This window comes from Octodon degus, unplaced genomic scaffold (assembly GCF_000260255.1).
Source record: "Octodon degus isolate 3935 unplaced genomic scaffold, OctDeg1.0 scaffold00022, whole genome shotgun sequence".
NCBI classification, from domain to species: domain Eukaryota; kingdom Metazoa; phylum Chordata; class Mammalia; order Rodentia; family Octodontidae; genus Octodon; species Octodon degus.
The window spans coordinates 6,982,884-6,995,154 of NW_004524598.1; positions in this window are offsets into that span (position 1 = coordinate 6,982,884).

Sequence of the window (12,271 nt, forward strand, 5' to 3'; positions counted from 1 at the left end):
TCCTTACTGTGACTTGATTTAAAATATTTTAAGTTAAAATCAGAGAATGTGGCACAGGGATTTTTCAGATGCTCTTTAAACATCTAGTTGAAAAACCACTAGTCAAGGTGTTAATGCTTGCTAGCTATTGTTTGGGTTTAAAGGTAAACAATGTTCAAATGTTAAAAACAACTTGCAATGCAACAGTGTTAAAGAAAATACCTTTAAGAGGTAATTAGTGGGCTGGCCAGATAGCTCAGCAGACTAAAGCACCAGCTTAGGCAGAGCAGAGCTGCCAGGATCCCCAGCCGCTGTGCTGGGACACGGAGATGGCCATTGAAACTAGGCATGGTGGCGCACGCCTGTAATCGCAGCGCTTGGGAGGCTGAAAACAGGAGAATCACTGAGTCTGATCTACATAGTGAGATCCTGTAGACCCTGTAGGCCCTGTACTAAAATTAAAAAAAAAGAGGTAATTAGTTATAGGAATGTGTTCTTGACTTAAGAATGCACTCGCCCCACCACTCTCTTTGTGTATGGCCTCTTAGTCTCCTGACTTCTGCCACTAGGTAATGCAAGAAGGCTCGGCAGCTGACAAGGCCCTGCCTGACCTTGGTTTTGCCAGCCTCCAGGAATGAAAACATTAACTTCCTCTTTTTTATGAGTTGTGTACTACTCTGTTGTACAAGCACAAAATGGTCTAAGGCAAATTGTTTTCTCAATAATCATTTTCTTACAATAATAATAAGCAATATATTAAATCTATAATGGCACAAAATAAGTGGAAAAACAACTCATACCATCACTTAAAGAAAACCTATTATTAACATCGTTACATGTTTTCAGTCTTTTTTCTAAGAAGCATTATCAGTTAATATCTATTATGATAAAACTAATTTAGAAACTTTTAACCATATCATTGGATAATGTGCAAAAAATGCAACTGAAGTAGCTCTTAAGTCTTGTTTCATAAATGTGATTACATTTTAACAAATTAATCCCTATCATGAACACTTGAATTGATTCCTATTTTTTTCTATTATAAACAATAGTGTAAAGAATATCTTTGTATTTACTTTTTTTTTTTTTGCCTCTAAATCCCATGAGCAACATTTCTACATAGGAGACTGACTTGGTAAAATGTGAAATGTGTTTCCTTGGCTGAAAGTGGTCTTGTAAACACTGGTCTTGGTGCTCATGGAGTGGCACAAGTAGAGTTAAATATAAGTAGCTGGATCTGAGATGAAGCTCATCTAGAAGGACAAATTCCAGTGTTTAAATCCTGACAACATATTGTTATAGGCAGCAGACTTAGACAGAAATATTACAAGCAGACAGAGAGGCAGGGTTCTTAAAAGAGCCAATATGGAAGACTAGATACCTGACAACTGTGAGAGAGACAGGCAGCTCTGCTGTGTGCCAACCTCAAAACAAAAGATTAAAAAAATGCATCCACCTACCTCTCTAGGGATAGACATCAGGGACTGGTATTCTAAATTGCTATCATTCACTTTGAAAAAGCCAGGAAGTATCTCTACCCCAGTCCTCTATAAGAGAAGTCTCTGTTCTGTATTCATGTCCACTTGCTGTGTGACTCCCTTCCCCATCTCATTCCAATTTAATCAATTGTACCTCAGCAATTGTGCTTGTAATCTTACTAGCTGACCATAGCTTTGCCCCACCTCATGCACGCCTTGTGAGTAGCCATGTTTCGTACCTTAGACCTACCTCACCTTGTGGATTGGCTCTATAAAAACCCCTAGAAAAGGCAGATGCCTCGGTAGCCCATTTGGTTCCTTTCTGTTCCTTCCTTGAACAGAAGCTTTCTTTCCCTCAATAAAAATTTTCTGCTCTTAACCTATGGTGTTCCTAAAATTTACTCTTTGATCTTAGAAAACACAAACTCATCCCAGATGTATTTCAAGTTGGGAGCTCTGTATCTTTACCATTGCCTTAATTACACTCTTGGCTAGCCTGGAGTGGGAGAGAGCACTCAGAGTAGCCAACTGTCCTAGTTTGTCTGGGACTTAGAGGTTTTCTGGATACAGGAATTTCAGTGCTAGAACCAAAAAGTCCCAGTGTCTTTACCTTCATGCTCTATGACAAGTTGATTGGTCACCACAGTCAAAATCTAAATTCAGCTTATAAAATATTAGCATGTTTTAAGCTGAAACATGAATATCATAGGATAATGGTATTCACCACATTAGTTTTCTTCAACATATTCTCTACTAGAAAACTGAAATGACCCAGGTCTAGTTACACTTTTAAATTTCTGGGTCAATGCAGGTGAGTTGAAGAAGTGAAAGGACCTCAGTGTCACCAGAAGAGGCAGTGATAGTGCCTTCCCTATTCCCAGGCCCATCTGTAATGTACACTGCAGTAACAATGGCTCCTCAAAAGCCGGCTTCCTTTCACTCAGCTGAAAGGAAGTACAGAGCTTGTTAAGCACGGAGCTTGCAAATTTACATCTTTTCCTCACTGGCCTGCTGACATTTTGACTCATTTAGAAACTAGTTCTTACCATCTCATCTGCACTTTGTATTGCTAAAAATTCATTAATGCCAGGCAATGAGGTATATATCTAACTTAAAAGAAAAAAAAATTAACTAGCAATGGGATGAAATTACTTAGAACCTCTATCTACTTCCCTTAATGCACAGTGCAATGTTTTCATTTCAATTAATGCGATGGTCAGGATGGGGGTAAATGTTCTTTTACATTCTGCCTAACGCTCCAATACATTAAGGAAAACATTATCTCTTTTAGAGTCAATAATGCTCAGAATGTCAAAAACTAAATAGCATAATACCAGTCTTTACACTGCCTTTACCTTCATATGTTTCATGACAAGATGACACAGTTGGGACAGTATATTGATGATTAAAATGATATGAATTTGAAATTGTAGAGAAAATGGAAAGCATATACTCTTTTCTAATTATCTTGAATTTCTTCAGAACTGGATCTGTCTGAAACTGATGAGAAGCTTTCTGGCATTCAATTTTTTAAAGGAAAGCACACATTCTGAGAATTTTAGATAGTACAACATGAAATCCATTTTACCTTATTGTCTTACTAGATCTCATTCTGCACTTGAGAAAACCATAGTGCCTCACTCTGAAATCTAATTACTTTACTCATTCACTTAAAATACTAATGTTTTGCCATCTATATAAGTGAAAATTCTGCAGATAGAATAATCATTAAGAAAACAATAGAAACAATTTCTTTGCCATTGAAGATACTCTTCATAGGGGTAGTATTAGCTGTATGTACAAATCTGACTACAACATAGTCTGGACCTGGTTGCTTTAAGTTTCTTGTAGTTTTGTTCCAGAAATTCTCTTAGCTATCTATCTCTTTATATACTATCTTTATAGCACACTGCACTGAATGGTCTGATGCCACAAAGAAATGGAATTTTTTTCCAATTCAGTTGGTTGCTACTGTTCAGAATGAAGGGCTCCCACCGTAATTGCCACATAGCAGTATGCATTTTGGCTTATTTTGACTCATCATTATTTGTTCCCTTAGTTTCTCTTACATGCCATCCATCTCTGACAGCTAGAGAGCTCCTGGATTTGAATTTCAGTCAAGATTATCTAGACCTATTAAATCTTGAGAATAACTTCATTCTACCATTATGACCAGAAAGCTTTTCTAGGCATATTGTTATATTACAATATTGCCCAAACCTCAGCAGCTTAACTGATCACATGCTGCTCTAGGAAGATCTGCAATCAAAGCTAGAATCAGTGTCAAGTGCAGTTTGACCATCAGAAGAAGCCAGGCTGTGGGAGGATTGGTTTAAGCTCTCATGGGTTTTTGGAAAAATTCAGTTTACAGAGAAAGGACTGAGGGCTTTGGTTTCTCACTGGTGGTCAGCCAGAGACTACCTCTCCCCCAAAAAAGTTTTTTGGCAAAAGAAAAGAGACTAGAAGGGAAAGAAAAGGATGTAAAGTGTTCCTGGAAAGCTCCTTTTGCGCATAAGGAAAGCTAGAGGGGTTGAAGGGAGGGGAGGGAATGAGGGGAAAAGAAGAATCAAGATATGTTATGTACAGGTACAAATTCCCTATGAATGTAAGATATGAGATTGATTGATCCATCAATTGATCGATGAATAGATATCCAATAAATCTAATTTTTAAAAAAGAAAGAAAAAACAAAATTCTTTGTCATCTCTAGGGTTCCCAGTATGGATTCTTGGTTTCTCAACACTACCAGTACAGAAAAAAACATCAGCACAATGGTGGCATAGACATAAGACTGGGCATGGTGGTGCACGCCCATAATCCCAGCACTTGGGAGGATAAAAAAGGAGGATCATTGCGAGTCTGATCTATGTAGTGAGACCCTGTATACCCTGTCCTAAATACAAAAAAAAAAAAAAAAAAAGATAATGGCTACAATTGTATATAATATAATCAGGCATTCATCATCTTTGTTGATTTTTATTGATAAAAAAGTCACACCACCTACCCATTCTGAAGTTAGAGGAATCACACAAGGAGTCGGAAATGATGGTACCTACCCACAGTGTCTGCCCCCCCCATGCTGCTTATAAAACTCTAAATTAAAAGTAGTTTTCCTTATAACTCTGTAGGCATTGTCCCATTATTTTTTTTATTAATTTTATTGAGAAACAAATAGCAATAAGACAGGTTCAAAACAGGTTAGTAGGACAGTTACCATAATTAGTACATTGAATATTGTTGTCTTCCTAATAGCTAATCATAGTACAAGATTCAGACATGATGTCCTGTCCAAACACTATTACTACAAATCTTTCTTCTCATTGAATTAAGAGAAAGTAGCTGTATAAAAATCCTAACTATTTTGTATACACAGATAAAAAAATATTTTAACATTATATGTGCTGTTGGGATTTGTTTTCCATTGTATATATATAAACTATTTCTTGTTCAAACCACCTCCTTATAAAGCTTCTGGAACCTTCTCTTTCCCTTGGCATTCTGAAATTCTATGATGTTTCCAGATGTAGGTGTTTGTTTGTTTGTTTATTTATTTACTTGGTGAACATTTGGTGAACCTTTCCATCCTTACACTCATTTCCTTTGTTAGAACATAGTCATGTGTTGCTTCTTTGATAATGCTCTCAGCCCTTAATTATTGCCTAATTTTCTTTATTTTGTGGATGCATCAGTTTCTCTCTCATAGTAGCAATATGTCTAAGGCTTTTGTGGACACTCTCTATTCTTTTTTTTTTTTTCCTGTGGTTCTATTCTGTTTGCTCTGGTTTGTCAGTTTTGTGTGGGAGGCCATCTTCAACTTTAATTTTTGGTTATCTGTTCACAATCACAAGTAACACACTCTACATCTGCCTGGGAGAGCTATATGAACAGAGAGATTGTGTTGGCTTTGGAATTAGGATTAGGGTCAATGGTAGGTTTCCCCTATCGTGTCTGTACCATTGAATCCTCAAACTCTCTGACTGGGAATGTAGATCAGAAAGGTTAACTCACCTGTGAACAACTTTGAACCAGTGATATAAGTTCCTGTGTTTCAAATTCTTCCAGCGCAACCACTATTCCTCCATGTACACATCATTTTCTGAAACTAAGTTTGCTTTCTTGACTATCTTTTCTTCTCCACTTATTTGTCCTTTTGGCTGATTCAAAGTGTTATGTAGGACTGAAACAGAGATAAGTGTGTATGTCTAATTGCCACATTTATGCACAAATCAACTCAAGCTTCAGTCAAAACAATCTACAGATTTGTGAGTGTAGAGCGACGCCCCGTTGCTCCATAAATGTCATTAAGGAATGCTTTTCAGAATAGTGGTACAAAAAAGTTATTGCCTTACTTGGGAAAGTACAGAGAATTTCCATAGTTCCCACTATGACACTTGGTCAAACAAGTTTATGTCCCTGAGTTTGCAATGAAATGCTCATATCTTGTTTACTTTCTTAAAAACATTAGTCTATAAGTAAAAAGTATTTATGACATCTTTTTTGTCATTTGGATCTGAATGATGCACAGTAATAATCAATAGTACTGAGTTCTAGAATCTAATATTCACAAATTTAAAACATACTGGACCCACAATCTTCCCCATTATCTTTTTATGCTTCCAAATGCCTTTCTTAAAAATACTCTGGCGTTGTCAAAAGCTTTTTATGCATCTATTGAGATGATCATATGATTCTCATCTTTGGCTCTGTAGATATGCTGTATTACATTTATTGATTTGTGTGTATTGAAACCTCCCTGCATTCCTGGGACAGATCACACTTGGACATGCTATATAATCTTCTTAATGGTTTACTGCATTCTATTTGCTAGTATTTTATTGAGAATTTTTTAAAATCTATGTTCATTAGGAATACTGCCCTATAGCTCTCTGTTTTGGTTGGGTCTTTCTCTTGTTTGGGTATCAGGGTAAAATTTGCCTCCAGGAATGGGTTAGGGAGAACTATTTTGTCTCCACAGAGTAAGAACCTGAAAGCAGAAACAAAATCTGAAAGCTACAATAGATATTATGAAAGGGAAAGAAACTACTCAAAAGGAAAGAACTGGGATGAGGGAAAAGAGAAAAGAAAGAAAGAAGAAAGGTGTGCAAACACACACACACACACACACACACACACACACAACCCAGATAGCTAAGATAATTGTACCACTAATTTCTATTGGTTTACTGAAAGAAACAATTAATGCTTAATTTTTTACCAATTTTTCATGATTATATCTGATAATGTGAACAATTACTTTGAAAACAACAATATACAATAGAACTGCCAATGTTAAATTCATATCATATTGTTTTTTGAAATTCTGAATCATTCCTAGTGTTTTGGTTTTTTTTTTACCCTCTCTAAATTAAAATACAACCCCAGGTGTGACAGCAATGCCTGTAACCCCGGCACATGGGAAGCTGAGGCAAGAGGATCATTGCAAGTTCAAAGCCAGCATGGGCTACAAAGTGAGCTCAAGACCAGCTAGAAATGCACGGTGAGATCCTGCTTCAGAAAGACAAAAATAGATAAATAAATTTTTAAAATAATAAAAATGAAAAAAAAATACCCTGGGTAATCATGTTTCCCAAATAGCTTAGCTATAATCCTAAGATTTTCACAGGGATTCAAACCTTATTTTTAAGCATTAGTATCAGAGAGATGCAAAAATACTTTAAAATTAGTATCTATAGTCACATATATTCTGAAAACACTCACATTACAGTTGGTGCAGCCAACAGAATAATGGCCCCCAAGCTTTTTTACCTCCTACTCCCTTGAGCCTGGGAATATGTTATTTGATATGGCAGAAGAGATGTAAAATCACAGATACAATTATGGTTGTGAATGTGCTGACCTTAAAAAGAAAATATTATTCTAGATAATCTGGGTAGGTCTAATATAACCACAGGGGTTCTTAAACAGAAGAGGCAGAGCCAGGAATATGACATTATGAGAAAGGATTCAGTAGGCTTGGCTGGCTTTGAAGATGGTAGGGGGCCACGGGCTGAGAAAGGAGGACAGCTTCGAGAAGCTGAAGCAGGCAAGGGCAGGTCACCCCAGGACCTCCACACCAGACCCCAGTCCTGCCAGCACATTGATTTTTTAGCCCAGTCAGATCTGCTTCAGACTTCAGATCTCTAAAATTGTAAGACAATCGATTTGCATTGCCTAAATCATCAATTTTTGTGGTGATTTGGTACAGTAACGAGAGATAACCAATTCAGCTCAAGAGTGGGGTATTTCAATATAAGTTACATGAGAACGTGAGGAAGAACTGCTGTTCTTTACAGATTACACAGCACTGCTGCTAGTGACGTTTTCCACTTCAGAGCTCTGCTTGCTGTCCCTCTTCTGCGAGTCCCCCAGCATCTGTTTTTTTTGCCAGTGTTTGCTCATTACTTCTCTCTGTGTTTCCTGTTTGAACTCACCAAAAGATGGTATCCCATTGGCTTGCCCGCCCAGACATCTCCTCAGTCTAGGATATTCAAACTGGACAAAAATATTTAAGCATTCTCTGTCATAAACTATGGGCCAGCCTGCAGGTAGCCAGTGAGTGCTTGTGCTGGTTCAGTTAGCTAGAGCCCATGGGTGAAAGCACGCTGCCAGCCTGTGTGAAACGAGAGGCAACAGTGATTTCATTGCCTCGCCGTCGCAGAAGCACGATCCACTCACAGACTAGAATTCCATGTTATCTGTGTATGTCCAACTGCAAGGGAAGCTAGGGAATGTAAAATATCAATCTGTCCCAAAGCGGGAGCAAGACACATTTTCTGGAGAATTCGAAATTTCTGCCAGTGACTGTGTAAGTTACCTCACTTCTTTTAGCCTGAGCTTGTTGTCTGCAGTAATAGTTACATTAATAATATTTCCCACTTCACCCAGCAGTGTGAGTAATCAATGCTCCTGGCACAGAGCAAGCTGCCTTAATAAAAGATGCCTATTACTTTCAGTGTGATTTCTAGGTGAATATGCTCATATTATTAGGCCAGATGCTGAATTTTGTTTATAAAAGCAATAACGCTTTAATGTCTGCATCTACCGCTGCTCTGGCTACAGAGTCTGAATTTTGTTACAGCTCTTTCTACTCCATTGTTAATCAAAGATTTATTAAATTAGATGTTCTTTTTGAGTTCATTTCTGGTTTTAAAGAAGGGAATGATTCAATTGCATACTCCAGTCTTCAAGTTCCTTAGAGAAAATATAAGACAATCCAAAAAACTTCAAATGAATCAACTGAAATCATTCATTATTTTTACCATACTGTTTGAAATAAGAATCATGATTTGAGGCACAGAAAATGCATTTTGCATAGATTCTCTTTAACATGAAATGTAGCTGATATTGGACATCTCATCCTAGAATATTTTTAATTTTTTTTTCTGTATTTAGTACAAGGTCTACAGAGTCTCACTACACAGATCCAACTCATAGTGATTCTCTTGTCTTCAGCCTCCCAAGCCCTGGGATACAGGCACATGTCGCCACACCCAGTCTCAGCCACTGCCTCAGTACACCCCCGGCAGTGGGGCCAGCACAGCATGCGGGGCATGGGGGGGATTGAACCCCCAGCCCCTGTGTCTGCCTAAGCAGGCACTTTAATCCACTGAGCTATCTGGCTGGCTCCTAGAATATTTTAAAATCAAGTCTTTTCCATGCCGCTTTAATGTGTTCCTGCTGGCCACCCACTCCGTGTAAATCTGGGCAGCACCACCTCTTAAGGCAGTGATGATGAAATTTTGAGAGCTTTCAGTCACACAAAGAACCTGCTGCATCAAAAATGCCACAGGTTTACCTCTGCTGTCCTAAGACACATAGACCAGTAGGGGCAATTCCGACTATAAGTATCTCCTTCTGTGGAGCAAAAATTCTGTAACCTGACTGTCTATATATTAAATCAGATTGCAAGTCTTCTGGTACATGTGTAAACACTCTACTAAATGTAAGTTTTTCAAATATTTAAAGACAGTTTATTATCTAATACATATTTTTATTAGTGCATACTAATTTTATGGAGTATTTGGGTTTCATAGTAGCATGTTCATACATGTAACATACTGTGATGGTATCTATACCCTCATTAGTCACCCAATTTTTAATTAATCTCATATCCAGGCTAATTGTTTCCAACCCTTCCAAGGTTCTCAAATTAGAAGGCCATGAATGCCCCTTCCCTGTCGCATTGTTTGCAATGACTTACTCTCATGTAAATCTCTTACAGCTTGTTCAAGTCAGTTATAACAGACAAGCTATAGCTGAGTAGAGCATTTCTGCACTTTTTCTTTTGCTTAATCAGTCACACGAGATAATGCTAACAGATGCTTTATGATTCCACTCTATGATTATATCTAGAACAAAACTTATCTTAAGATCAAATGCTAGCAGAAAGGAAGAAGTTGCAAGACCCTATTTGAGAATCATGTCTATAATGCTGTGCCTTGAAGCAGAATATTTCTGGAAATAAAGCAATCTAGAAAGATTATGCACATAGAGTTGCATTAACACATTTAGAAAACAGTATTATATATCTTTCTTAAAAATTTATAAGACTTATTCTATATTAAATCCATTGAGCAAATCCATTGAACTCACTGAGCAATGACACCAATTAGAGATATTTAACACCAACTAATTTCTCAGAAATACAGCTTCTTAGAAAACTCAGAGAATGCTGCAGAATACTTATGCCCTCAATCCTTGTATAATGTAGATAGAATAATTAGGTTTTCTGAGCTTCCCACCTGCTTATTAAACCTATTTAAGATCACACCACTCAAGCAGATCCATGTCCATAGATTCTTGAAAATAGTCTAATCCACATTTGTTTCACTAATCAGAAATACATCTTCATTAAAACTACTCAGAAGATTACCAGAACTTTTATATATCTTATCTAGTACTGTAGCCAAAAATGCCTCCCCCTATACATACCTGCCAGTATACTTCTTAGTTTTTTAGTTGCCCAGGTAACAGTTCCTGTTCCAGATCTGGTTGCTCCTGTCTCTTAGAAACAGCTGCTCACTGTGATGCATAAGTAGACAATATGATGCACATTGTATAAACCAATCCCAAATTGACAAGCCATTCTTCCTCTGTACTTCCTATTTGCTTATCCAATATAAGCTCTAGGGGCCAGGGAGATGGCTCAGTAGAATAATTGCTTTCCTGGCAAGCACAAGGGCCTGAGTTCAATCCCCAGTTCTGAAAAAAAAGTGCCCTCAAATATAAGCCCTAGACAGAGATCAGGGCCTGATATTTTGGGGGTGATCTCAATCAGTGCCCAATGGCATAAATACATTTGCCTCTAAATCTTGGGTGTTGTTTCCATGTTTCTATTTGCCATTGCATCTGGTGCCTCAGCTGGGAAGATCAACCATGCTGACATCTTTGGTCATTGGTCATGGTCCTTATGGATAGAGCAAGGACCTCTCCAAGTCCAGATGGGAAATTGAACCCTTGAGATTTCTTGAGTCCCCTTGGAGATCTGGAGGGGATCCCCCTTGAGCAACGCACATCAAATCCCAAAGAGAAGAAGATGTAATCTATCTGTCTGCCTATTTGTTTGCCTGCCTTCCTGATTCTGATAAAAATCCCAATTAGTCAGTCTGTTAGTCCTGTTCATTTAGAGCAGAAGAGGTTGATCATCTCTTATTAAAACCACCCTCAATGGAAGGGAGTTGAAATGCTAATCTCTGAGTGCCTGCTGAATGAATGTATGTATGTGATGGACAGTGTAAGCAACAGACTGCTCTATCTGTGCACCAAGACTGGGCAGCACTGGTCACTGTGACTGATTGGCCCTCACCTGCAGTTCTGTGGTGACTGATGTAGGGCATAAGGAGGCCTCACATCTTCCTTAGCTGAGCTGTGGCTCAGTCCCAAAAAATGGGCACAGTCCCAAAAAAGGGCACAGCCAGGCAGGCATCTGAATGCTCTCTCTCTCTCTCTCTCTCTCTCTCTCTCTCTCTCTCTCTCTCTCTCTCTCCCCTTCATCTCTTTCATCATCATTCAAGTGGATGCAACATACACTGTAGGGAGATAAAATAGGAATTAGTTAGTTAAAACCCACAGTCCCTGGCTGAAGAAAAAGGGTTTCTATGGAATTAACAATGAAACCAAACTTCTCTCTGCATCTCAATGAAAAAAAAGAAACAAGGGGTTTATTCTACCTTGGCACCCTTATCAGTCACCGCAGCCGCTGACAACTCCTCTAGCTTCACTCCCCACTCCTATCTCATCTTCTAGCCAGTTGAACTGGTTCCAGGCCAGCCATGGCCTGCATTTGGCCTCAGAGGCTTTCCTCCATGCTTGCATGCCCATACTAGTCATGTGGTATCATCCAGTGCCCACCCAAGATGATCATCAACAACGCCCTCTGAGCCCCACATTTTGACTGAGGAAAACTGGAATGTCATCCCTGACCATGAGTTGCACCCTGTTGGGCCTGAGTAGATAGGCCAGACTGCTCCATCAGATTGCCCCGTGAGAGCCCACAGTCATTGTAAAAGTTGTGGGCAAACCTGACTTTCCTACTAGAGGATGGCACAGGACTCTCTGCCTTTAAAAAGTTACCATCACTAGAGTAACTGCAACTCTTGCCTCTCGCCCCTTCCACTAGACACAGCTTGGGAGGGATGTTTCCTTCATGCTAAGCCAGTCAGCCTCTCGCTCATTTAAGCCTACCTTTTGAACTCTGATTGTTCCCTCAGAGGAAGATGATACCTACATCACCATGAGACAGAGAATAGCAATCCTGAAGTCCTAAAAACTCTCCTCCCAGAGTGGCGAACTAAAGACTCTCTTCAGGATAACCA